Source organism: Gavia stellata, chromosome 14, assembly GCF_030936135.1.
Source record: "Gavia stellata isolate bGavSte3 chromosome 14, bGavSte3.hap2, whole genome shotgun sequence".
NCBI classification, from domain to species: Eukaryota; Metazoa; Chordata; class Aves; order Gaviiformes; family Gaviidae; genus Gavia; species Gavia stellata.
In genome coordinates, this window is record NC_082607.1 from 15,325,795 (window position 1) to 15,338,556 (window position 12,762).

The following is a 12,762-nucleotide window of genomic DNA, read 5'->3' on the forward strand; positions in this document are numbered from 1 at the left end:
AAATGGCCAGCGGAAACCTGACTCCGTGACTTGCGCTCTGTGGGAGACAGAGGAGGCTCAGGGGACTGTTCTGGCAATGGAGTACATGGGCAAAATAGACCTCCCGGGACTGAGAGGTCTCCCCTGTCCCTGTGGATTTCTGCCATGTGTCTGACAGTGAGCTACTCTAGAAGCGTGTGTAATGTCATATGGCTCAGTGAATGTCTTCCTTTGAATCTTTGTTGGTCAAGAAATGAAAATGGAATTGTACAAATTGCATGTGAGTTACCTAGAAGAGTTTGCTCTTAGGAGGTACTACAGCTCTTCTAACGCACTGAATTCAGGGAGATTGCGAACACTCAGAAGTTTGTGACCCAACAGGCGAGAACCTCCCTGGGTCACAGCTAGACAAAACTGTTCTGCCGGTTGTGAAACTGGGGAGCTCTCAAGGCGGCCAGACCTGCTGTCTGTGCAGGTTCCTATGGGGTCAAGTGATTTGGCTTGCGTATGATTTGGTCTAAACTTTGCTTTGAGGAAGTGAACTTAAGCCTTTTTCAGGGTCTAAGACAAACTTTTGAAAAGATTTCCACGTGCTCAGACAGCAGAATAAATGCAAAACTGCCCTGTGAGGGAACAAAGCCTTTCCACAGTTTTCAGTCAATATTCAGTTAATATGCAGATCCACTGCAAATACACCATAAGATGGTTCGTGTTACTGACCAAGATGTACTGTAAATGTAACATTAAATCCTTTTTAGTGGTATTGCTAGCCTGACTTTTTAGCTGAAGAGCTTCAGATGTAAGCAGCCAAACTTTTGAATCCTCATGAATCCTAATGAATCCTTGTGAATCTTTGAACCTTTGCCTATCATTAATCAGCCCATCCATGAAAAAATATTCCAGACATACGCACCATATGTACATGCATGTGCTTCTGTAACTATTAATAAAACCAGCAATATTGTCATCTCATTACGATTATAATCCACACCTTATGGAATTGCCTTCCTGGTGTTTGAGGTTTAAGAAATTAGATCCCCATCTCCATTGTATAAACATTTTAAAAGCATCACCTAGTTGCAAAGTATTCCCCAAATACATGTTTTCCTTTGAAGATATTCCTACTAACGATGTGTTACTAGTGTGAAGGGCCAAATTATCTACTCATCTAATTGGTTCAGCTCCACTGTGCTGCAGAATTTGACATTATCATTTCTCAGGGTCTAACATAATTCATACAAAAGATCAATTTGTTATACTTATCATGTTAGTATAGAGCACCCTTAATAACAGGACATTTTATGCAGCATTAGCTTTCCAGCATTTTTAGTGCAGAGAAAATATTTTTTTTTCTTAGCATTCATTTAGGCAACTCTTATTCAAATGTTTTTGCTCCTCTGCTTTTAAAAATCAGCTAATTTAATTGTATTGTAAATATTTATCTTCTATAAATTAATGTGGAATCAAAATTAATTAGGCTGAAAAATATGAATTGTCATTCAATATCACATTTAAACATCTAACAAATTAACAGGATAATTTTTCTGTTCTACTCTCTGCATGTGAAAGCTAGCCAGTGTAAACCTCAAGATATGGTTTCCTTGTTCTCAGTTGTCATTAAGCGCAGGCCTCTTTTGACAAGTTTTTGACACATTGCTCTTCCATCAGGTTCCTTACTTTCGATTGTGGAATGACAAGTCTATTTTGTGGTGGTGTGAAATGAACCATGTACTGCTACCGCTGTCTCATGTCTCATAATGGAAGGTTCACAGCATGGACAATTGGGAATTTCTCCAGGCAGGGGAAAAGCACTTATTTTCAACCCCTAGCTTTAATCAATCAAGGAGAAACTGGAAATCGCTGTAAAGTAATGAATGTCAATTTATGTACATGCTATTGATTTTTAGAAATTTAATGCTCTGTTTCCCTATTTTATGTTGACCTTATGAAGCTTAAAGATGAACACAAAAGGTGAATATTCTTGAGACAGAATTGTTTTTCCCCTGGAAATATGAACAAAAGATTTTGTACCTTCTGTGTATGGAAGGAAAAAAAAAAAAAAAGAGAGAGGGGGTCATCTGGAATTTAAGCCAAAGGGCTGTACCAAGTCAAGGGATTGGAGAAAACAGGGGCACATTATTAAATCCATTTGTTGCGAAATGGGCAAAACCATTCTTGCAAGACACGTCCCAGTTGTTGTCATCTTGGCGTACTGAGAATTTGGGTTATTAAAATTCACCCTTTGGTTAAATGCACTCTTGATTTAACATTCATTATTTTTATATAAAGTGTGAAGGTATTGTTTTGAATAATTCACTGTTCATCTACCTTGTAGTTTGCATGCATTGTCCTCCTTCATAACGCTCTGACAGAGAGTGAGAGAGAGATTAGTAAACATGACCCCAGAAGACCTCTGTAAGTGCCTGTCTAGCATAACTTATTGGCTTCACTTTCCCTGCTCCGAGGATCGTTAGCTTCACTGGATGCATTACACACCAGTTCTGCTATTGCTTATCTTCCCAAAGTTTACATCTCCCTGTTTTTTATTCCTAGATAAGAAACTCGGGCACTGTCAGTTGAAGTACACTCCCAGGAACTGGCCCTCTCCCCTGGAGAGGAAGAAAACAATGACTTCAGAGATTATATAATTTGGACCTATGTTGAAAAACCCTGTTCTCATCATGTTGTTTCTCTAATTCCTCCTAAGCATACAAAACAATTCCAGTAAGAAACCGAATGTTATGCTGGTGTTTTAATCAGTCACAACATTCTGCTCCTACAGAAGCAGTAAGAAAACACATACAGAATGTTTTGTTCACTCGGAGGATTTCTTGTTGATCTCCACTGTATATTTGTACAAAAGCTCTCAGGGGATTTCTCATGTTACTTCCCTGAATACACAGGATTGCACAGGAAAAGTGCTGGTAGTAACAGTATGCACTTCAACGGCATATTCTACTACTCTGACTAGTGCAAAAATTGAAGCCAGCTCTGAAAGACAGGTTTTTCCCCTCTTTGCAATAGTTTTACAAATGAAATCACAATACTCCCTGAAATTACTAGTGCACTTGACTCCACGATCAATTTACTCCATTTTCAATATAGACTTTGACAAGAATGATTTGTTTATGCTGTCACATGAATCAGTCTCAGTAAATTAGACCTGTCAGAGTTACTTTTTCTGCACAATACAGTTTGCTTTATTTTTGACACCTGTGCAGTTGGGAAAGCTATTGTAAATAGTGTGAAAACTTGAGTCAGAAGGTAAGCTATCTGCCTTTAGATCCTATTCCCCGTGTCAGAAATACATCTCAGCAGTCCACGGGAGTATTTCTTTTACTTCATTTGGAATGGATAACTAAAAAGAATAAAAATGTGATTTGAGGTTTGGATTTTGACTATACTACCTGTGTATACTGAAATGCATATGAAAGTCAAACAAATGCACCTGTGGGAGTATGCATGTAGCAGAACCTTGTACTGCAGAACTGTAGAGAGATGTCATGTTACCATCAAAGTATCTGTGCAGCATGTCAATGTAGCAGCGTTAGCTCCTTTTTTTTTTTTTTTATCGTGGCATTTTAGCTAAAATCAAGGTCTAGACCGTGTCCTGGGGTTCAGCTGGACCTCTTGCATAGCCTTGGCACCAGTCAGCCTCAGTAAAATCTTTTCTGAGGTGAGCTCCCTCCCTGGTTTGAGGTCTTGCTGCCCTACATGTATTGACAGATTTCTTGCGCGCTTGTCCTAGGTGGAAGGGAAGTAGCAGCTCAATACTAATGTGCCCAAGCTTGTTCCTTCTGATGGCCTGATACTGGTGTAACCCAGATCAAAACTGAACTACACAGCATGCTTCAGGGTACTGAAGGAGAATAATTGTAATGATAATTTCTTCTGATAACAAAACACCATTTAAGCTATTTATGGAAATTAAAGTTGTTTTATGGTATTAGTTACTATTAAGCCAAAAAAAAAAAAAAGTGGATTAGTAGTTATAGACTGAAGGGTCAACAGAAAGACCTCCGTTTTACTTGCATGACAAAGTTGCATCAGTTGAACTTGCATATTTTGGTGCGAGATTCTATTTGCCTGCCTTTTCCAGTGCCAGGGAAACGTTTCGGTTTCGTTTAGACTGATGCCTGGTCACCTTGAGTTAAACCACAATGAACCCACTTTAAACCGTAATAAAAAGTATCGCCACTTTCAGTGATGTAATTCAATTGTTTTACGTACCAGCCTTTGTTTAATCTGGAGTAGCCTTTTTATGTAGACGGGCCCTTAGAGCTTGTTAAAGCAATGGAGTGATGTCTGCTTAGATCGAGCCTGAATTTTGCACTTAAGGAAATCTTCCAAATTGGGGAGGAAAAAATGTAAAAATATTGAGATAAACTGAAATCAATAACTGCTGAAGAAAAACAAGGCACAACAGTGATTATCAGGGTGATCTGCTACTAATTAACTGAAGAACCAAATTACTTTGGCTCTCTGATTCCTAACTCTGTTTCTTCCTTTCAATTCACCCATGTCTTTTCAATCTGAATGTTCTGCTAGAAAGTAAAGCACTCAGTGCTTAACAGACCTTCATGATAGAGTTCATTTGATCCAGGCAGGCCCAATTTATAGCTGCTTCTCCCCAGAGCCTATTTACTTTGCTAGGATTATGATTTGCTGTTGTAATATTGGGATGTCAACAAAAGAAGCCAAAGACAAATGTTGTTGATTGATGGTACCCTATATTTCTCCAAGAGGAGTGCTTTATCAACATCATAAAGGACCTTATCCTTTCCAAAAACAGGGTGGTTTTTGTGGCCGTGACAAACAGGAAGGGTTTTTATCATTAACATTGTAAGCAGTTTTGTAATCAGACACATTTCTGTGTGTCTGAGCAACTCCTGGTGCTTGTTTGAGAGTCTCTTTTTATTTGAAATCATGCTGAAAGTAAGGAGTGAATATAGGATTTTTAAAAGGAAACTAATTTTTAGATCAGCAGCATTGGCAGGGGAGTTATTGTTCAGTTTTCCCTTCCCTCCAGTTTGCAATTTTGGATAATCAGTGATATTTTTTTATTATCTTGAGAGTAAAAAAATTCAGTTGAATGGTCCTGTGTATTTTATAAGATTTTGTTGCAGAAATGTGTCCCCATAATTGGTAAACTGTCTTGCAAACCATAGCTGGTGTAAGTAGTTTTTACTTATATGAACAATCTCATTTACCTCCTTAGGGCAGGAATACTTAAGTAGTCTTAAAGAATATTTAAAAGATGAGGCTTTTGCTGGCAGTAGGTTTTAACTCGTACCATTCTGCTTCCTTTTCTGTCCTTTAATTAAAATACGCATGGATCTGACCTCAGAATCGAGAGAAGCCAGATCTCACCGGCTCTTACCAGTGTAACCTGTACTCACTGGAGCAGCTCCAGCGGTTTGGAGTAGGGGTCACCTGTGCCAGTCAAGCTTTGCTGGATTAAGCCCTTCTTTCAGTGTTAGGATACGACGTGCCATTGGCATCCTGCTTAAGTATACCACATGTGTGTCTGTTGGTAGATTTGACAGACAGGGGCCCAACACCCTCCATAGCTGTCAGGGCCCCGAGTGCACTAACAGCCCTCAATGGCCCTGCCCAGCCTCCCCGACACCCCTGCCCACGGCCCAGGAACCCCACTGCAGCTCAGCGCTGGGGCCTCACTCCCTGCCAGAGCTGCGATGTCGGTGTGCATGGCCTCAGCCCCGCTCCTCAATTGTCACTTGGACGGTACTGTTCACCTGTGGCTCGCTGGGCTGTCACCAGGACCTGTTGCTGTCACTGCCCTGCTCTGCCCGCTGGGCTCCGGTGCCGCGGGACTGCGCCCCGGTGCTCAGCACCCGGCCCGTGCCGTGGTCTCACGGCTCCCGGCTGGCCGGCCCTCAGCGAGCAGCCCCACTCGTGCTGCTCCCTGACAGTAAGAGTCAGGGAGCTGCTTGGAAAAACTGTTACGGTTTGTGTTTCACACCTTGAGGGAAACCCAAAGAAGAAGAATGTATTAATAGATTTGCAACAGCCATTAACTTCTGAAAGGTCATTTTTCCTAGTAAGAGATTTACCATTCTCCTACCCCAGAGGATGTAGCACTGGCTCTTATCCTTATCTTGCTGGTGGTGCTCAAGCATCCTGATTATTTAAAAAAAACCCAAAAAACCACCAAACAGAAAAAAACCACACAAAAAAAGCAAAACAAAAAACCCACCAACAAAATGAAAACCAACCAACTGAAAAAAACTATTTGCACAGATTCCTTACTACAGGTCTGAGCTTGAGATCCTCGCTCAGGCGGAGTTCCCACTGGGCCTGATGTTTCTCCAGCACACCTGGCCTCAAACCGTGGATGGGAAGACTCCAGCTTATCAATGCTAGGATCAACCTTTCCTTTTTCACTCCACTCGAGTCCCTTCCTCCCCACTTGTGATTCCCACCCCACATCAATTCCTTTACCTCTTTGAGACACCCCTTCCCCCTCATCGTTGGCTGCAGTTGTTTGCCTACCTCAGCAACGTCACCTACCCCGGGTGCCCCACTTCTCTCTTCCCTAACAGAAGTGTTCCTCCTCCTGGGTATCCCTCTTCTGTTTTTTGTTTTTTCCCTGGGACCCCAGCAGGTACGTAGCAGTGAGGACGGAGGGAAGGCATTTCCCTGTCAGAACATGCAAGCCTTGTCACCCAGAACGCGTGCATGCTCTCCCAGCGCCCCATGCGCACTTGTTACCTGTCAGCCACGGGCAACCCAAATAAATTGTCCTGTTGTCTGCATTCAACCCCTGGGCAACATGATGAGTGGATCTAGTCTAATATATGTGCACTATAGGTCTGATTTTTCTGTTAGTTTACGACCACCTGCTTTCCTACAGTTGTATTTGATTTATAGGGTGTAATAATGTGGAAGTATTTTTCGCGCAGATGGTACAGCCTCTAGCACCACTCAGTAGGCCTTGTGCAGAACAGGGAATGTGCTTTGAGATACTGTAGCTGCGAACAGTTATTGGTGAAGAAGTAACCTGCACTTCTGTAGCTCTCCTTAGTTTGAAAAAGGAAAGACTATTAGTGCCAGGAGTAGTGGCAGTGGGTCTGGTACAGCTGTGAAGGTGCGAAAGAACTTCACAGTAGTCACGTCCATTGGCATCTGGGGAACAAATTCAGCTGTAGTTACCCCAAAGCCCTGGTTTAGGGATTTATTTTGTGTCTAGTGGATGTCAGAGAGGAGTTTGGGGGACTAGGTTATCAGCTGATACCCATCGGTTTACATCCAACTGAAGCTGGAGAATGAAAAATTGGGAAAAGTTGCCCTTTTGATTTTCATGTGATGACTGAACGTGAAAGCTTTGATCAGCCAAAGAGTATACAATGAACTGCATCTTCCAGACTTCTGATTTCTTTGCATTCTTCAGTCTGTGCTGGTCATTTGCTGGGGGACAGGTGAGCTGGAGAAGGAATTCACCAGTACAACTAAGCCTACTCCTGACCCAATTAGAAAATACACACGTATTGGGGAAGACTGTTCCCTGGCCCTGTTGGCCGTGATTTCAACATTTTGATGCCTAGAGAGAGAAATGCTCCTTCATAGCCAATTCAATGAATTGCTGAGCCCTTCTTGTGAGGCTGTTAGCATCTTCAGGGAAGGTCACAACAGCTGGGTATCTCGCGGGATTAAATCCAGAGTTAAACTTGGAGCCTGAGTTTTGGAAGCTGCAAGTTTTTGCATGGCTGTAGCTGCCATTGGGTGGCCCATGGAGAGAAGGGAAGAGGGTTTGTTAGGATTTGGGTAGTATATAGAGGAATGAGTGTACATGCTGGGATGGGATTTAAAGCTTCAAACCAATTAGATTTTTAATTGTTTCTTTTTTTTTCTGTTTGTTAGCAGTTGTGATGAACTACCCTAGGCCAATAGATAGCTAAAGCACATCCCCATGTAGGGACACCACGTCCCTGCTAGTTTTGGAAATTTGTTACAACAACGAGTCCTGAATTATCTGTAAAATATCCACAATGCACAAAGACTGCATAAACCTGGTAAAAGAAGTGAGTTTGTTTACTGCTAACAAATTTTAGGGCAAATTGAGAATGTTTATTTTCTAAACACATTCCACTGTAATTTTGAAATTATGGCTGTTTTTCCTTTACAAATAACAGTTTCAATATCCGTTGCTTCACAAGTGTTTGATCTAACCACAGTTGATGTTTAGCCACGGTAACACTCGGGATCTTTTTTTCATGCCTGTTGCTTTTCTGCCCCCCCTCCACTCCCCGAGACAGATTGATTTGGAAACTATCCAAGTACTCTCAGGAGTGGTATCACGTTCGCTCTGTTCTCTCCACACCTGACCCATTCTGGCTTCCTTTAAATGCTAAAACTAGCAAGGGCCCAGCCGTGATGGAAAAAAACAGAGAAAATCTCATTACATGTTATCCCTGTACAGTAAAGGTAGCTAATGGGGAATGGTGTTTCAATGGAGATATAACAGACTATGTTAAAAGGGAAGTTACCAGTCAGGTTTCTTTTTATATCAGATCATATTTAAGAAAGAGGAAAAAATAAATATAAGCGTTTCTAGAACAGCTGTACCTACTTATGCACCACTCTGTACCCATTGGTTTATACCCCTTTATTCATGCAATAATAAAACCCAACCTTTTCCATATTCACACTTTAAAACACATACTGCAGTTCAGTCTGATATTTCATGCAATAATCAAACCAATTCTCCTGCTAATAGCTACACACGCATCTGTGCGTCGGTTCTTTAAATACCCGACCTTTGGGACGTAGGCCCTGGGTTGGAGCAGGAGGTACTCAGGCTGAGCGTACCATGAGTTTAAATGGAATAAGCTAATTTGTCACTGTTTTGGTATGATTGAATATATGTGTTTAGAATGAAATTTAATTTAAATCCAATTTGTAACATCTCTGTGGGTGGGACAAAGGGAAAAAAAAACCCCAAAGGATATATTAGCTGGGTACAGTAGTATGAATGTAATGGGACTTCTGAGTTTAATGTTCAATTAAAAAGCCCTGCATGTTCTTATGACTGTTTACAGGGGTGGGTTTGGGGGAGATTTATGTTACAAAAAAACCCATGCAACCCTTTTTTTGTCACTGACTCGTGCAAAGTCTTTACCTGGTACAGTTAAGCCATCTGTTATTCTTGAAGGAAAATTCAGTCACAGAGGTACCAAGAGATAAACCGAGCATTTTTATCTAAACGTTTGCCTGAGTTGCCATGTTTTTTTACTTCAGAAAATGAAGATGAATTAGTATAACTGGCTGTTGTGTTTTGATAGGAACCAGAAGAATCTAAGTGGAATAAACAATCGTGAGCCTTGTGAGGGCTGATCAGTCACACACTGCAGGCGCGCGGAGCAGCGCTGCGCCCGCGTCCACGCCTGCACCCACGCCCGGCTGCCATCCCGCACCGCGCAGCACTGCCGTCCCGCGCCGGCGCTACCAAGGGCTTAGCAAAGCCCAGCGTGGTCAGCTTCACCTATTCTCCCCCGCTTCCTCCTGCGACTTTAAAAGTACTTGGGGAACATGATAAATAGCAGGAGGAAAAGCAGCTTTTTCCTGCTGGTTGGTGGACTGGCAGTTTATCAAGTGCCTGGCTGGGGGGGTCAGAGTCCAGTCGGGGTCCCAGCTGGTAGAAGTCAGGATTGTTCGGTGGGCTTCAGGGAAATGATGCTACTTTACAATGGATTTATTCTTCCGGTTATTTTTTTCTTCCCTTCTTTACTTGAGAAAAACGTTCAGATTGTCATCTATTGAGCAGGGTGTTGAAAGAAGGTTCAGAACACGATTCTAAACCAGGAAGAGACGGGAACTGTAACGTCGGGAGGGAGGGCTGGGCGGGCAGGCACTCACCATTCTTTGTATTAAGGATAAGCAGTATGAATCAAAGGTATCTAAGTTTGAGTGTATTGGCAATCATTAGTTCATATCACCTTTGCATTGTTTATTTAACCTTGAGTGTCTGTATCGAATATATCCTTTATATAGTCACTATTCATAGAGAGATATATAAATATATACCTATAATAGATCCTGCAAAGACAGGTTTATTTATTATAGACCCTTAAAATACAGACAAATAATTAAACACTTTGTTGCTTATACAGTATGTTCTTTCATTTGCCTGTTATTTACCTAATATTAAGTAAGGACTTATTACAAGCTCTCAAAACAGATATATTCCTTATTGGGTAATTAATACTAATCTTGCAAACACATTAACAACAGAGAGACAGTAACAGCTATCTTAGGAGCTGTTACAGCCCATCTTGTAAATCCTGTCTTAGTGCGCGGATTAGCTCATGCTCCTTTGGAGATGCCAGAATCCACAGTGTCAATCCCGATGCCATGCATGGGGGCCAAGTCTGTAGGGGTCCCTTCCCCTCCAGATTTCGAGGTTTTTGAATGCGGCTCTAACCGTACATTGAAGTGGTTGCACATGTGGGTGAGTGAGACACACACACAAAAAACACACCTGCAATTTTGAACTACTTCAGTTTTTCATTGTATTTGGGTGGCATTGGGAACAAGAAAACTAAGCCTTTAAATTTAACTTTTAAAAGTTAATAGAAAAAAATCAGAACCCCCTTTTAAAAACTTCATTTATTAAAGTAAACAAATAGTTTTGTTCAAAATAGGTGCTGTTATTGTTGTGGGGGGGTTTGTTTTGTGGTTTTTTTTTTAAAGTCTCAAAAACCTGCAAGCATGATGTTTTCCCTCAGATATAAATACGCTTTCAGGTTGTGACCTCCAGAAATTACTTCCATAAAGGGAGTGCTGACTGAAATGATTGTAACCATGATTTTACTGTAATAACTTGCAGAATGGAGATGGTGCAGGAAGCGTGATGGTTTCATATACATTTACTCATGGCTTTTAAAATTACTTTTGTGCCTCGATACTAGGACCAGCCTGCTTTGTCTTCCATGTGTATATTTACACTTGGCCATCCACAAGAACTGTATTATTCTGCCTCTGAGTAGGAAGTGAATGGTGGCTCCTGCCAGCGTTGCCTATGCTGGCTGTGCTACACCCTCACAGAGCAACTGGTGTTACCTGCTGTCTATGCCTGCGTTGAACTTCCTAGAAATATAAGAACAGTTTTATGGGTGCAAAGAGGAGTCTTTTGGGTACAGACCATGTTTACAATTCTAATTGGAATTAATAAGGAAAACAGACAGACTATACCCACAAAAAGAAAAGGTACAGTGGCAGAGTATTGATTGAAATTAAATGGATTCTGTTCGTGTAACCAAGTTATCTCAAAAGTAACCTAGGTCCACATTCAAAGGCGTGTAAAAGCCCAAGTCATTATCAATCCAGAACCACCTTCTGAGACCTGAAATATCAGGTTACTTCAAGCACTGCAATAAATATTTCTATTTACAGGCCTGTTTGGTTTGAAACGTGGCTTATCACGTATTTGCCGGGACAAGAAACACTCTTACATTGATTGACTGTATACAGCATCTTCTGACATAGCCTCTCTTAGAAATGAGTGTTCCTTCAATTTTCATACTCCTTCCTCTTTATCTGCACTGTCAGATCAGTGTTTGTAGTGGCACAAAAGGGGATATGCTTACGGATAGTCCAACTTTTCATTATACTGGCGCCCAGTGACGCAGGGGTGGATTTCAGTTCATCATGGGAGAGTTACTGTAATTGTCTCAGAGCTTCATTAGCTGCCAGTCCTCCCCTCTGTGTCTGACATGTCAAAACCCAGAGACAAGCTGCTAATTTCTTGTTGAAAGCAGCCACAGTCTCTAGAGCTTGAAAAGATATACAAGCTCCTTCCTTTTATGCTAACACACCTGACAAGTGCCAAGTGCTCTTACCTCTCAGTGAAATCTGAAATCAATAGGTTTTGTGGGTGCTCAGAGCTCTCAAGTGGCTCTTTTAAAGACAGAGACCGCAGTGCTTCAGCTGGGCTGGTTTTTGGGGGGTTCTTGGCATCCATCTGTGACTCTGCCATGTGCATCCTGTTTGACCTTGGGCAAGTCACTTAGTCTGCCTCCTCTTCAGCTTCTTGATCTCAAAATGGAGCCCGTAGCTTTTTGTACCTAACAGGTCTGTGGTGAAGATTAATTCCTGAATACCAGTAATGTGATCAGGTTTTATGGTGGTGGTTATTTTACAGACTAGTATCATGAATAATACTTGGATCTTTAAGCTGTTCAGAGTGAGTGGTTCACACTGCATCTATCCTGACTCCACATCTGGACAAGATTTAGGTCCTACCCAGCCCATAGTCTTGTTTCCTCGAGACAGAATGCTCAAGAGCACATGTTGGAACACAACCATGATGTGCAGGGTGTGTGGGTGCACCACGGACCCCATCAGCCCTACAGCTGTAAGGTGAGATGCTGTGCTGGATCTCCAAGAGATGCAACACAGTTTGCCTTCTCCTGAAGCTTGACTTTCTCAAGTCGGTTGGAGGCACCTTAGCAGCTTTGTTATTCCAGACCTCAGTGGATCCAGAGCAGTCCTTGGGGTAATTCTGTGAAGGCTGTGGGTTCTGCCTACATGGTTGCCTTCAGCAGCAACGTGATAAGCAGCAGCTTGTGGCACCATCGCACCCGCCCACGCTGGGGATGACTAGAATGTGCAGTTGTCTTCCTTGTTTCCTAAACTAGTACATGATTTTATAGCCCTTGGATCCTGCGCTGATCCCAGATAGGCAAACGGATCTCACACACTGTTACAAAGGAGGAAACCCTGAGAAATGCTAAATGCCTACAACTTAAGCAGAGTTGCTAGTGA